Source organism: Archocentrus centrarchus, chromosome 10 (genome assembly GCF_007364275.1).
Source record: "Archocentrus centrarchus isolate MPI-CPG fArcCen1 chromosome 10, fArcCen1, whole genome shotgun sequence".
NCBI lineage: Eukaryota > Metazoa > Chordata > Actinopteri > Cichliformes > Cichlidae > Archocentrus > Archocentrus centrarchus.
Genome location: NC_044355.1, coordinates 1142441 through 1158578, shown reverse-complemented (window position 1 = coordinate 1158578; position 16138 = coordinate 1142441).

Here is a 16138-nt window from a genome sequence, read left to right as displayed (position 1 = left end):
GGTTAAAGGTGGTCTGTACACCGACACGTCCGCGCCCCCTGCTGGTGTGGTGGGAAAAAAACAACAGTAAAAAATAAAGAGAAAAAGTAAAGAAAATGGAATTTAATAGAAATACCAACATAAAATACATTTTGAGCAAAATATATTTATTCTTAAAAACACAAACAAATGAAATTAATATATGAATACACATTTAAAAATGAAATAAAATGAAAGACAACATGAATTAAGAAAATTAACATTCATTCAAAATTTATTGAAATAGTAAAGTAATAAAACGTAAAAAGACATTGATTTACATCCATATTAATAAAATAAGTTACAATTAATTTCATAAAATAAAACGTGTATATAACATGAATGTAAACACATAATTAATGAAAAAAACTTATCAGCTCTAGATCTTTCTGGCATGCCGCACATCACAATATGAATATTTCTACTGACATTAACAATACAAAAAGGAAGTTGAATTTTAGTTAATTAAAGGTTAGCATGAAAGCTAACTCTTAGTATTGCACACAAATGATAATCTTAATTCTACTGTATTTAGAGATTTTGTTTGTCACAGCATTAGCTATCTTTTTATTTTCTTATTGAAGTATTTTTGACGTGTTTAAGGAAATATTTGTATTATTAAATTTGCAAAGTTTCTGTGCAGGATGTTCCTTGTCTTACCATGAGGTGGCGCTCTAAGGCTATTTTCTAAAACGAAATTGATTTGGTACATCTCCTCCTCCTCCTCCTCCTCCTCCTCCTCCTCTTCTTCTTCTGGGGGGTTATCAGAGAAAAGACTCAGAGGAAGAACACTCAGACTCGGAGCTGACGGTGAAAACACTAAAAACAAAAATATCTAAAAATTCTACATCAGACTCTCACAGAGGTGAACATGCAAGACAGTTTAATCTGAGTTTTCATGAATTAAACCTGTCAGTATTATTAGCATGTAAGTCAATTTGTCCATCTACTGATAAACAAAATAATTAAAAAGGAAACAAAAAAAACTAAATTATTGAATTAAAAGAAAATGACAAATCAACAAAAGAAATGAGAAAAATATTTAAATATTTAAATAAAAGAACACTAAAAATAACAGGAGACAAATGTATTCACAGCAGTGCTAAAAATTAAATATTAAATAAATATTAATAAATGTATATTTATATATTGAAAAAAAGATTATTTAAAATAATCAAAACAAAAACGAGTAAAAGTGAATTTAATACAATAACAATAACACAATAAAAATCATATCAAATAAGAGAGAAGAAAAATATTAAAAGCATCACTGAACAAAATGAAATAAATATTTAAACAAATTTGTAGTAAATTAATAAAATAATGTTACAATGATCTCTATCTTTGTCATAAAACAATAAAACATACAAAAATAATAACAAAATGAAAATAAATATTCAAATAAAAACAATGAAACAAACTCAATAATAAAAGTAACACTGGATAAAAGATTAAAAACATATTACATAAAAGTTAAACATTAATAAAATATAATATTTTATTAATTTCTTTACTGTAAATTCATAAAATATAACAATGGTTCATCACCTCAGTGAAAAAAAACATGAAGACTTAAAATAGGAAACAGAGCCGACGATCAAGTAGAAAAAAATGAGGTTTAGGTAAAAACGGATAAAATATTACAACAAAAGTTCAACGTTAAAAACATAAAAATGCACAGAAAAAAGAAGACGCAGAAAACAGGGCAGAAAGATCGACTGTCTCAGAAACTTTGATCATTACAAATGAAAAATTTCAGCAGAAGAAACTGAGCGTCTCATTTCTGTCGGCTGGAACCAAAAAGGTTATTTACTGTATAACCCTGTAAAATGTCAGGAACATGCACTCTATAATAACATGACTGTAAATGCTGTTAAAGATCAAATTAATATGAAATACAATAAGAAAACATTTTACTGAATACCTGCTGAAATGAAAGCAACCCGCAGCACCTCACAGGATTATTTTTACCGTGAGACGTCCAGCAGGTGGAGCCACAGACCACATGTTGAACACCACTGAGCTGCTACTGAGTACTTTAAATACCACATGCGTATATGTGTACTTGTACTAAATACTGTTCTTTTTCCTGTGAGGGAATCATGCAGGAAGACACACAACATGCTTTCATTCAAATTCACATAAATTTATCATAAAACAATCACTTTATGAGCACCGTTCATTCACACAATCTGACACAAACACAACAGCAACACAAACTGTGAATAAACAGAAACAGGAGGAAATTCAAGCATTTAAATAAATAAATACTTCATCACATCCACATGTTTCCTTCTGCTTATCCAATGATGATAATAATAGCAGGAATAATAGAAATAAAATGAGTAACAATAACTCGTATAATGAGATTTATTATTATTATTATTATGATTATTATTATTATTATTATCTGGCAGAAGTGACACATATATTGTGTTATAAAGAATTAGTACTTGTGGTATGAAGTATTTTGTGTACCTGTGGTTGTGTGTCGGTTTCATGCAGAGCCTTCAGACAGACTCACAGATCATCGAAGTTCTGACATTATTTATTTGTTTGATTGATTTTGTTTGTGTGTTGATTCAACGTAACAGGAAACGTCCTGAAGTTGATCCTGACACTACATTTCATACTACATCACCCTTACAACACAATACTTGAAGTACTTTATTACAAATCAAATACTACATACTCCGAGGTCATTTGTTACCACACAAATAAAAATACATTCTGACGTATTTTACATTCAGAAACTGTACTTCACATTCTGAGGTAGTACGATACTTTGTTACTACACATTCAGAAGCACTTTAATACACATCTGTGATACTTTACTACACTGTACTATATTACTGCTCATTCTGATGTACTTTATTGTACAATCCACTTTTCTTCAGTTCTATGCATTAAAGCTGTACTTCACTGTACTAGATTATTTCACTGTACAGGTTTCTGTCACAGACGTTACTGCAGGCGCTCCTCCTGCTGAAGTTCTACCAGCTTTGACTTTGTGTTTCAGTCTCTGCTGACCATCATCTCATTTAGCCTCCATTAATTAGAAGTTCTTCATGCCTCTAACAAACCAAACAGAGGAAATAAAGCGGTCCTCTCTATTTTAGGTACCTTCAGTCCTGGCAGTGTGAGCGAGGCTGCAGGACTCAGCTGTAAACAGCAGCTTAACCTGCTAACACGTTTTAAAGCTTTCAGCTATTTTTCAGCCTAAAATGCATCAAATTATTGTGATATCATTTAAACTCTCCTCAGTGTTTTATGTTATTTTTATCCTGTAATTGTTCTTTGAGGGAAAAATGTTAACTTATGCTTATTTATAATGAATTTTTAATGTAAAAGACGAGAAAAGGAGCAGAAAATTCTCCACAGTCAGGATTCAGTCGCTGGTCTTTGATCAGCTGATGGTGTCCAGCATTTGGTCCTGATGGGATCATTAAGATCCGGCTTCAGGTGCTTTTAAAGGGCCAATCCCTCCAAAATTAAAGCTGACTGTGAGGCCACGCTGTGCCCCCTCCAAACCTCCCGTTGGAGTTGTATTCTTTGATAATGACGGCGATGAAGTGATGAGCGTCTCTGCTCTCTGTCACACTCAGAGATCATAAATGGATGTTCCTGCATTATGCATGGCTGTTTTGTTCGTCGGAGCACTTATTGTAATTGTTCCAAACCTGATGAGATCCCCTCCTTCAAGTTTCTGCCCCATTTCCCTCCTCCGGATATACATCTGCAGCAGCATTAATGTTTAAATCAAGTGTTTTGTCATTAAAATGGAGGAGCGGCTCACATCGCTTCTCTCGGTCCTGCTAAGTGAAATTAAAGTTAAATATTCATCAGTGAAGTTAATCTGCATCCAGCTCGAGTTAAAGTGGCTCCTGAACACCGAGACGAGTTTTCAAACTGCTCAGAAAACAGAAAAAGACCAACATTCAATATTTTATTAAAAATAAATACATTAGCTTTAGTTCAGATAAAGTAACACAGCAAACATTTTGGTACCAAATATCCATCAGCCGACCCTCAAATCCAGATTTGGTTGAAAAATGGTTCCAAAATGAATGTCGTTGGAGGTCACCGTCGGTCCTTCGTGCTCCCTGAACTCACGAACGGTTTTTATGAATAAAATAAACAAAACATTCTTAATCAATCAAGAGAAGAAAAAATATATCCACTGCATGGGCAGCAAAACTCCCAAACACAGCTATTAGGCTCATCCCAGAGAGTTAATATATAAATTCATATGTGCATGAACATAAACGGCTTACAACACTAGTCTGTGTATGTGAAGGGGATGCTGTGCAGATGTGTGTTCAGTGTTTCAGAGACCAGATTAATCAGATTAATATGATTAATCAGATTAATCAGAGAACGGTGTGGACGCCCCTTTGAGCTGTGACTCCTCACTGATATTGTTTTAGGATGTTTCAAGCTGAGACTTTTCAACATGAGTCCAGGTGATTTTACTCCTACTGACAGGTGACTGCGTCAAAGTCGAGCTCCTCCTCCTCAGTTCTCCTCCTCGTCCTCCTCGTCCCTGTATCACAGCCCTACGTTTAACCGGAGTACAGTAACTGCCTCTCTCTCTGATAAAACACTTCTGGCCTTAAACCACCATTAAAGGAGCTCCTCTTGGATCCGTCTCTGCTACAGGCTCTGACCTCTGACCTCACACTGATGAAACCGTTCACAAGCAGTTCATGGAACCAGAACCAGCCTTGGATCTGGTTCCATACAAAGATTACCATATTAGGTATATCCTCTCTTGATGACATCACACAGAGTCAAGAGAGAAAAAACTGAGTGTTTAGAGCATTCTGAAGGCTGAGCTTTTTGATGTTTAAACCTTCTGTTTGAGATAGGCAGCCAATCAGAAGGAAGTTGTTTGAGAGGAGGGCGGAGCTAAAACAGCTTTTTTCATACAGATGACGAACCAAAGAAAAGAACCAAGATAAAAAAAAGATTATTTGGAGCTGCAGGTCAATCAGAGCAACTCCATTTATTAAGATTTAATAAATCTTAATAACTAAAAGAGCCTGAGTTTATAGCACAGACATCAGCTGTTCAGTATCGTGTTAAAGCACGATACTGAACAACAGTGCTCATATGTAAAGTGTACCATGGCAAACATGATCAAATAACGTATTGAATTAAATGCCTGCTGAACTGCATGCTGTGCTGTTTAAACTAATCAAAGCCACAGTGACATTTACCCCGCAGCAGCTTCTACCCGACAACAGGCGAGTCATCAGATTTACTGTCGCCCAAAGTTTTTACAGTGTGATATAAAAAGACGCTAAGGTCATGTTTTATTTATTTGTTCCATCATAATTAGCAATTTAAATAACAGTGCTGCATTCAGGAGAACTGTTACACTGAATCTGCCCTCTGGGACCCATCGGGCCTCCGAGAGGCCGGCACTGGGGCCCAACCTGAGGTCTGCGGCCCTGCAGGAGGCCACAGCAGACTGATGTGTCTGTGTGATCGCTGTCATTGAATGAGCCCTAAAGAAAACTTTAATATTTTTTAATGTCCAATGTTCAGTAAAAATAAAAAAGTTGCACGGAGCATCTTGTAACAGTCAGTCCACCTTTTGTGTTTCATCGGTCAGTCTGTTTCAGAAAACATAGTCACAATAAACTAATCCCTCATTTTTTAATCCCTTAAAACAATAAACGGGTGAAAGCATCAGGAACGCCGCCACAAATACGCCGCACTCAGGTGGAGGTCAAAGGCCGCCGCACCTCATGAATGATTTGAGACTTTCGTGTTACACTGTGTCCTCCGATCACCTTCATGGCTTCGTGTTTCCTCCGTGTTCGACAACCTGATTATTTTGTCTGATCATCATCGACAAGGCCACGATCAAAGTCACGTCTTCGTTACTTTGAGTCGCCGTGAAACGAGCTCAGCATCATCCTGTTTGCGGCATGACGCTCAGCGGGATGCCGCCGCTGCATCCGTCCACGTCCCACAGGATTGCAGACACCTCCAAAGATGACTGTAATTACAGTGAGTCTCAGGGGTGAGCCGGCGCCGACCTGACAGGAAGGTTATTAATTATTTTATAATGAGGGGCATCAAAATAGAATACCTGCTCTCAGATCAGCTTTTTCCACACATAAACTGGTATTTACGAAAGAAGAAAACAGCTTTAAACATACGTCAGACTTTAGATGATCTTGAAGTCTGGAGAACGAGCCAAAGGGAGAAGAAGCAGAAACAAAACGAGCACGAGGTAAATAAGAGTGCTCGAACACGCACTGCTCTGAGTGAGCAGCAGGGGGCGACTCCTCTGTGACCTTAGTCGACACTTTTCTGATGAGTTTATGGTCTCAGTCACTGGTTTACATCTTATTGAACGCAACATAATGTTAATTCTGTAAATTATGGTCTTCATTACAGTCAAGAAGGACGATAATGAGGCTCAGTTTCTCAGTCAGATCCACCTTCCTTCGTTACATCCAGAGGCTGCAGGGTGATGTCACAGTGGTGCTGTCCATGTTACTCAGGTAATCAGGTGGGTTTTTACCTTTTTAATAAGTACTACACTGGCCCAAAACCCTGAAAACAGGTACAAAATGAACCACAACAACCAGTGTAGTCACCTGACATCGCGTTTCTCAGAGGAACGGAGTACACACAGAGAGGCATACATTAAAAAAAATTTGTAATTTTCTTTGCATTTTTGGCCACAGCAGCTTTTATTGACAGTGGAGGGAGACAGGAAACGGGGGAAGGATACAGGGGAAGACACGTGGGCAAATTGGCGACAGGCCAGGACACGAACCTGCACCATCTGCACCGCAGCGCAGAATGTGTATGTGGTTGCAGGCTTCACCACTAAGCCACCCAGGCGCCCTTAAAAAAATTAATATTTTTTAATAATATTTTTTAATCCTGGAGGATTAAATAAAGAGCTGAACCTTTAGGGGGCACCACAGTAGATCATCTACCTCCAGCCCTCTACATGTCCTCCTTCACTGCATCCACGTATCTTCTTTGAGGTCTTCCTCTTTTCCTCCTGTTTGATGCTCCAATGAACATCTGAACACCTCCAGCTCGGCCTCCAGTCTGTTTGTCAGTTCCACCGTCTCCAAACCATCCATCACAGCACGTCTCACTACCATCTTTAAACCCTTTCACTCTTGCTACAGATCACAGTCTCATCTGCAAACATCATAGTTCGTGGAGACTCCTCTCAAGTACGGTGGCGCAAACATGTCGGCATGATACGCTTGGTGCCAGAGGGTCAAACTCATCGTGCTAAGAGGGTTAACCCGGCTTCAACAACTCTTTACGATATTTTCATGATGCAGCTCAATTCAATTCAATTTTATTTATATAGCGCCAAATCACAACAAACAGTCGCATCAAGGTGTTCAAAGTTCATCAGCTTCATCACCCTGTAGTTACTCTGCACATCACCTGTTCTTCAAAACTGGCACCAGTTCACTGCTTCCTCAGGCGTCCTGTCACTAGACCAGAGCCGGCCCGAGGCATAGGCGACACATGCAGCTGCATAGGGCCCCCTGACCACCAGGGGGCCCCCAAGCTCACCTACATTTGTGATGAAACTTTGTCCTTTTTTAACATAACAGTGTCCTAAAGTAAGAAGAAACTATTCCACCTCTTCATATTTGTACAATTGTAACAACACTAATTTAATGAGTAGGCCACTTGCTGACTGACTGCGTGTGTCAGCGTGAATTCAGATAGTTTGGGCACGCATGCGCATCAGCAGTGCTCCAGGTGACCCGATGGTCCGTCGGTTTCGGTCGTTTGTGGATGAAGCTACGAAACAGAAATGTGTCAGAAAGGAGCTGTCCCTGTGAGGCAGAGAGGAGGGAAAGGAGACGATTAGAGGAAGAAAAAGACAAAGGTATGTTTCCATGAGCAGTTACAATAGTTTAGTTTGTAACCAGCTCCAAACGTACTTAGCTATCACTAGCTGGCTAAGTATGGTATTTATCATGTCGCTGTGTCTGTCAAAAACAAGCTGTCAGCCTGTGTCACCGTCCTCAGTGTGTAACTAGTTAATGTACGTTTAGCTTGGATCTTATCATCATGGTCGTGGGTTTATGACCCAGCGTTTTTAGTTTTAGGACTTCCATTTTTGTATTGTTTCAGGTTACTGTTTGATTCCTGGTTTATTGTGTTGTTGCAGTTTTTAATTTGTGTCTTTTTCTGCTAATTCCTGGTTGGTTTCATTGTTTCTATCCTCAGGCTTCTTACTTTTCTGAGTTCTGTTCTTGGCTGTTTTTGACTTTCTGTTTAATCCTGTTTCAGTTCTCTGGGTTCCCCTGTTCTCGGTTCTGTTTGGTGTTTCATTGTTTCTGCTTTGTTCTCCTGTTAAGTGGATTTTAGTCCTGGTCTCGGTTCCTTGTGCTGTAGTTTCAGTCCTCCTCTTGTGTCTAGTTATGATCTTGTTGCTCTAGTGTAGGTGTTGTAGTCCCTCAGTGTGTCTGCTTCCCTGTGTTGTGTCAAGGCAGCATTTGTGTCCATGTCTACTTCCTGTTTTACTTTGTATCATATTCAGTTTTACTCCCCTTGTCTTGTTCTGCTGTGCTCCCTGCTGTGTCCTCTCTCCATGATCACCTCGTGTGTGTCTCGTCTGTGTCCTCCTGTTCTTTGTCACATCGTCTCACTCAGGTGTGTTTCCTGGTTCAGTGTCCCTGAGTATTCCTAGTTGTTGACCTGTTAGCTCCAGGTGAGCTTTCTAGTTTCCTTGTACCTGATGTGCATCCAGAAACAAAGTTGTGTATCACTGAGTTCACACTTTTTTCTCCTGAGTCCTGTGTTTGGGTCCTTATCCTGCCACACTGCAGAATCATGACTCTTATATGTCAGGGCTGTTCAGTATTTACAAGGTTCAGTGGATGGGACGTGCTAGCTTTGCATACTTTGGTTTTATTCATGCATGTTCAGACATAACTGTGCATCTATGAGCTGTGGTGGTTTATCCTGGTTCAATCACTGTTCCTGTGGTGACAGCGTTTTGTTGTTTTCACACTGTGGTCAGGTTGCATTGATAGACTATTGGACCTCACTTTTATGCCCCATTTGTGCTCTTGGGGTGCCACCGTGCCATTTTGTGGTATAGCAGCGTAATAACATTTACAGTACTGAGCCCAATTGTTGACCACTTGTGTTTGATATTATTCTATTGATGCTCAGCAATTCTGTATGCTGCATAATTATTGTTTATATATTACAAATGGCATATTTACTGGTCTGTAATTAGGTGCATTTGCACGGTTATGCAAAAATCTCCATATTATGGATGAAAACAGTCCAACATGTCCAAAAGCAGGTCAAACACCCTAAATCACATATTTCCTAAAAAGTCTATGCCCTCTAGATCGGATATGGAAAGCATTCAACTATGTCATGGACATAGTTTTACAATGTGTATCATATTGAAATACATTGTTTTTCAGTGGGCTGAGACTGAAACATTAATAATAATAAACATTAATTAATATTCAATTTCAACCTTTCAGCATTAATAATGGTTAGACTCAGGGGACAATGAAGTGGTATGAGGGGGCCCCCAAATCAAATTTTGTTTAGGGCCCCTTCAAGGCTCGGGCCGGCTCTGCACTAGACTGTGTTAAACAGTCCGCTGCCCTCCCTCCTACACATCTCCATACCTTCCTCCATCCATCCTCCCCTCCTCCTCCTCTCATCTTCTGTATTTACACAGGAAGATGAATCCTGCATCACAGAGAACAGAAAAAAAAATAGATCAAATCATTTGTACCCTATAGCAAAGAATTTACTCCGCTTTCACTGCTTTTGGAGCTCTAACACAACACCCTGCATGCAAAGACAGCCGCAATGGAAAAGGTTTGAAGGTATTGGAGTCTGACATCCTGCAGAGGAAGGCTTTCTGGAAACAGCAGCAGAGAGGTGTGCTGAGGATAAACTCTTTCTTCTCTTCAAACTTTCCCAAATTTCCCTGAAACAAAGAGCAGGAATAAAAGAGCGAAGCGAGGCAGTCCATGTGGCGCTCTGATGTAATATTGATGACCCTCCTCCTCTCCTGACGACCTCTGTTTGGTCGTCTCATGTTTTATCAAATATTCATGAAGCTCTGCGTCCCCTCGCCCTCCTCCCTCAGACCCCATAATGCATCTGTAATGTTCTGTCAGGTGAGGCATGATGGGAGAAGGGATGATGGAGCGGAGCTCCTGGAGGGATGGAGGAGGCTAATTCCTGATCACAGGCAGGATTTTTTCTGTCTTTTCTTCTCGCAGTTTAAAATTGCAGAAGTTTGAGGAGCTCGATGTCGAACCCAGAGGAACTCTGAGCTTCTTTTTATTCTTTTCTCTGTTTCTCTGTCTCTGGTTTTCCTCTGCTTGTTTTTATCATCGTCTCAAACTAAAATACACGTCTTTGATCTGCTGTCATCTCCTAGAACCACTGATGGACGGAAACCTGTGACCAGAGAAGGAAAAGTTGATGTTTTTGGAAACACATTGACACTGAATTCTTAGCACTCCTTGATTCCTGAGGTCGATCAGCGAAGGCGCTTCCACATCCATTCAGTCAGAGCCAGAACCCAACCGAGTTTTTAGCATCTAATCCTTTTAATGCCTAAAGCTAACGAGTGGTTTTTAGCACTGAAACCTTTAAGAGCACTTTAACCCTTTAACAGCAGCAGTCGCAGCCGATGCACCTGTTACCTGCCCTTACTTGCCGTGAACAGCTGATTAACGCTGAGCCTATCGCCGCTGAAGCGTCTGATCAAACGCACTTTGAAGTACCGTAATTATTCGATGGTTTGTCCTATCGGAAAAATTCAAATGGTTTCTGAAAGCTGAGAAATTGCGCTTCGCACCCAATGTAGGGTTATTCTGGTAATTGTTGCCGGAAGTCCGCGAATGGTGGCACTTTTGAAGTTAAAGCACACAATGCTAACTGAGAGGTTTTTAGAAAAAGCGGAGGTATTGTCACAGCCTTGGCGTCGGCGTTTGTTCCACAGAACCTTTAACGTTGCCCATAACTCGAGAACGACGGTAATGTTCAAATTCACACACAGATGCATCCTGTTCAAGCCAGACCCGTCAAACTTCACACACTGACTTTACCGTAACAGCACTTTGACCAGGAAGTGACAGGAAGTTTTTAGTGCTTAAAGCTAATTGAATAGCTTTTAGCACCTAAACCTTCATGAGTCATTTTTATCATGTAAACATAACTGAGTAGTTTTTAGCCCTTAAGCCTTACCGAGTTGTAGGCTATTTATCGCCTACAACTCGCCTAGTCGAGTAGTTTTCAGTGGTGAAACTCCCGCAGATACACCAAAGACATCGTGTCTGTAATGTTGAGATGCAGACGACGGCTGACAAAACGGCATTATGGGATGAGGACTCGTTAGGTTTTTGCTTTTTATGGGCAGATTAGCAGAGCTTTTGGGGGCAATAAAAGCCGCAGAAGAGAAATCCCAATAAATAAAAAGGAAGGTGAGAGTATGATAATTAAGCACTAGCACTCTCTTATAATTGTTCATGTACAGGTGGTGTTTAATGAGGAAGTTTGGGTGCAGATGCAAACAAACAGAACAAAACAAAGCAGGAGAGATGTCCAGGAGGAGAAAATAAAAATGTTCCTGAGGGTTTGGTGAGAGATACAGATCATAAAAATGTGAAGGTTTTATTGTTTTTTATTAAATACATGTTGGGAGGACTGTGCAGCCTGGTGGAGGTCTGTGTACTTCAGTCTCTCTCTCTTCATCTTACTTTCTTCTCTCGCTCGTCTTGCTGCATCATCCCTTCTCTCTGCCTCCTGTTGTTTTCTTATTTATCACCATCACTATTATCTCTCACCTTGCTCCCCCTCGACGCCCCCTTGAGCCTCACCTCACTTCCTCACTCGCCCTCCTCTCCTCATTAACGGCGAGCCCTGACGGATGTCGAGGCGAGGCCGGGCTCACCCTCATTCTCGCCCCTGTTGCTCAGTACCGGAAACCCCTCACCTCTCTGCGGGGGTGGCAGCCGAAGTGGCCGTTTGGTGCCCCGCGGGGCCGTCGGCCATCTGCCGCCACACCTCACCACAACCCCCGCCACCACCGGAGCCCGGTGACTCTCGACGCAGTCGCCACACCGAGGTGATGATGGGAGGAAGACCTGCTGCTGCATTCAGGGCCCACTGGGAAGTCTGTAAAAATTAGATTTCTAAAAGATGCTGAAAAGCAGAAAACTGGGAACAGATCTCAGTATGTTTAATATGTCATATGTTCTTTTTTTTAGTTCAGTTTATTTATCTCAGGGATCATGCACAAAAACATTAATCACATAAAAAGAAAAGATGCTTTGTACCAGATTTAGCTATCAGCTAATTTCCACCTGCAGATTAAATCAATCAGCAAAACACAAATACACATACTAATATACACATAACCACACACAGACAAACAAAGATTCATCAACTATGAAAAAAATTCCAAAAAACACACAATAACTTATAATAAGATTCATACACACAAGATGTTCAGTGTGTTGTTTGTATTGGGACATAATTACTAGCAGCATGTGTCGCCCTAAAACCCTAAAAGTGTTGCAGTGTCAGTTTTAGCGTGTATTCATGTGTCTGGCCTCACTCACAGCTCATGTATTTATAGATGTTTCCCTTTCTGTGCACAATATTTTAGAAATGAATCATACAAACATGATTTTCTGAGGTTTGCAGTAGAAAATTGTGCTAAATGTACTGCAGAAAAAAGCACGCCTTACTGTGTGCCTGATGTGGTGAAGAGTGCTGATTTATGTGGAATGATGGGGGAGATGTTATTAGTTTGGTTGCGTAATTGACACGAGTGGATGCTCCAAGCTGCGAGCGTGGTGCCAAAACTTTGTCCTGTAGCTCTCCGGTCAGTTTGGAGCTCCACATGTTTCTGCTCCTCGTTGATGCTGGTAGATCATTGTTCATAAATTAGCTCGCTGTGAGCCGACCACCTGCAAAACTTTGTTTGTGATGGTGGTGAATTTGCTCCGCTCAGTGTGTCTTAGGTTGTGTTAGTGTGTTGTGTGTTCAGCGCAGTGTGTGTGCAGTATGTTGTATGTTCAGGGTCTCCAGGCTGACTCTGGTTCTTCTTTCCTCTCTGTGTTCAGCAGCAGTTCTTTTGGGCACTGATCACACTGATGATGATGATGATGATGATGCAGATGACCATGCAGTCATTATCATTCACTTCACTCCCACAATCCTCTGCTCCAACTCCAATTAACGTGTGATTGTATGCTTGGCATGGAAAACATAATTAACAACCTGCGTCTCTGCCAAACTAAGCAGCCAACACGCTGTGTGTGCAGCGCATCGTCGATCTGAACGCAGGAAAGCAAACGCAACAACAACAACAACACAAGCAGCTCCGTGTTTTCGGGTTCAGAGCGCCGGCTCGGCGTCCCGTGAGAAAACCACCATTCGCCATAATGGCGGCGGCGGCTTCTCTCTGATGGACTGCGGGCTGCTGAGGGACGGCGCTTTGTGGTGTGGACAAGAGGAATTATGGGAAAGTGCGCCAAGAAAGGCCCAGTGGGGGAGGATGGGTGTGTGTGTGTGTGTGTGTGTTAATTCAGTCTCTTTAAAACACACACTGAAAATTATCAGTGAATCAGAAACACAAATGTGCGCGGCGGCTGTTGGAGTGAATTAAGAGAGCGGGTGAGAACACGCGTGCTTACATACATGTGTGAGTGTGATGTCCAGCCTGATGTCACGAACTGAGCACTTAGAAAGTGCCACCATGACAGAAGAACACTGTTCTCATTGGAACACATACTGACTCTATAATCATTTTAGAAAAAAAGGTCAGTTAGTGCGTGATTAAAAACACATCTCAGTTTTCCCTGTTCACACATCAAGAAAAGATACTTGGATATGACCGGAATAACCACAAGGTCAGTTTTCAGTTTACATTTGGACTAAAAGGCAAAATAAATAGAAAATAATCACCCAAGCCTCAGGCTGCACCAACTATTTAAAACCTGTATGAAATACTCATAATTTGTTTCAAAAAAAGAAAAACAAGAAGTGATACAGACCTGAGAAAAATACAGTATAAAAAAGATTCAAAGAAAATAAATCACAAGAATTAAAAAACCGACTGTCTGGTGCAAACTTTTATTCTTTGTTTGCAATAAAGGATTAAAATGTGCTACAAACTGTTTACATCCATACTTCAAGGTACATAAGCAGCAGGTCCACAACCTGCAGTTCCTCTGATGTCCAGCAGAGGCACTCTCCCATGTTAAAATGTCCAACTTTACAACAGAAATAAACATGTTTACAGCCTCTTTACAGCTAATTTCCCCCTTCATAACGTTATTATGTTACCTGTTCAAATTGAATAAAGCTTGAAGTTTGAATTATTAGGGGCATGGCCTCTTTGACTGACAGGTGGATGTGACACAGGCGGCTGTAGCTGCTAGCTGTCTGCTAGGCTTCACCTCAGCTAACTGGAGTCTCAGAACTGGACCTCTGGACCGTGTTGATGCTGTTGGAGCCTTTTGGACCATTTTTAATGCAATTATCTGACCAATAATATGGCTGCTGTGGCTTCATACAGGGTCAGGCTTCAGAGGGTAGTCAAGACAGCACAAAGAATCGTTGGCTGCCCTCTCCCCTCCCTGATGGACATCTACACCTCCCGCTGCATCAGCAGAGCCAGGAACATCATCAAGGACAGCTCACACCCTGGCTTTGACCTGTTTGACCTGCTGCCCTCTGGCAGGCGCTACAGGTGCATCAAAGCCAGAACAAACAGACTCAAGAACAGTTTCTTCGCCAGAGCAATCACCACCCTGAACTCACACACTCACCCACTGTAACTGTGCAATATTATATTATTCATACTGAACAATATCTGACATTCCTATATTGTGTAATATCCAGTATTCATTCACTAGTGCAATATTCATTCACCAAGTGCAATATTCATCATCTTCATTATTATATGTATACACATATTTACTTTTCTTACAATGTACAGATGCACCAATGTATGTATATATTTTTATACATGCTATTTTTTGTATATTTTACACATTGTTTATTTCTGTATATCTCTTGATTATATTGATCATACTAGATTATAATATTTTCATAATATTTTTATTTTAGAGAGTTTGATTTTCTGTTACATGGCACTGAACAGGAGTGGCCCTCCAATCTCATTGTACATCCTGTATAATGACAATAAAGGCATTCTATTCATTGGACTAACAGACCGTCCAAGAAGGCGGAGCTCCAGTTTGCTGAGTGAAATTTTAACATTTTATTTGGATGTTACTGAGCGCTGATTAGCAGGTATCTGTGTCTGTGTGATGCTCCCGTACAAAAATGGTTGCAACTTGATAACCAAACTCAGCGGCCTTAAAGATAAGGTGGAGGCTTCAAAACTGGGCTTCACCTCCTCCATTTTTTTATATAGAGCTCATGATTTAAATAGACCCCGTGTTAACCAGAAAGTTCTCCCAGTGAGATGTTAATGCCATCACGCACATATTCTAGGCTCAAAACAACATTAAGGTGTTAAAATTCATGAAAAAATATGTAACTGTATTCCAGAATATTAAGAAACTTTCCCAATCAGGTTTTTGGGCTTGTTTTCTATTGTAAATGCACAGAATATTATATAGTTTATAATAAGTAAAACATTTCTATGATTTCATGTGATCAGCACTTGACTCGAGCCTGAGAAGCAGGCAGAGCTCCATAGTTGTGACGGTGCTGTGCTGTGCATCCTCAAACAGAGCGAAATGGATCCAGACCAGCGGCTTTAACTCAGCGTCATGCACACCGACATGAACACGATGTCGTGTTCGCGCAGAGAAACGTCTGAAACACAACGAGGCAGAAATGTGTTTTCCGTGTGGATAAACTGCTGTCTGCACACACACAACATGACTAACAACAGCGCTGCGTGTGTGTGTGTGTGTGTGTGTGTGTGTGTTGGTCTGTATCCATCATGTCTGTCAACACATGAGGAAAACAATGTATGCCTGTGTGTGTGTGTGTGTGTGTGTGTGTGTGTTTGTAGATTCAGCAGAAACTGGCTGCAGCCTCTTCTTCTCTTTTTATTTATCGGGTGGCAGCGAATCGGCGCTGC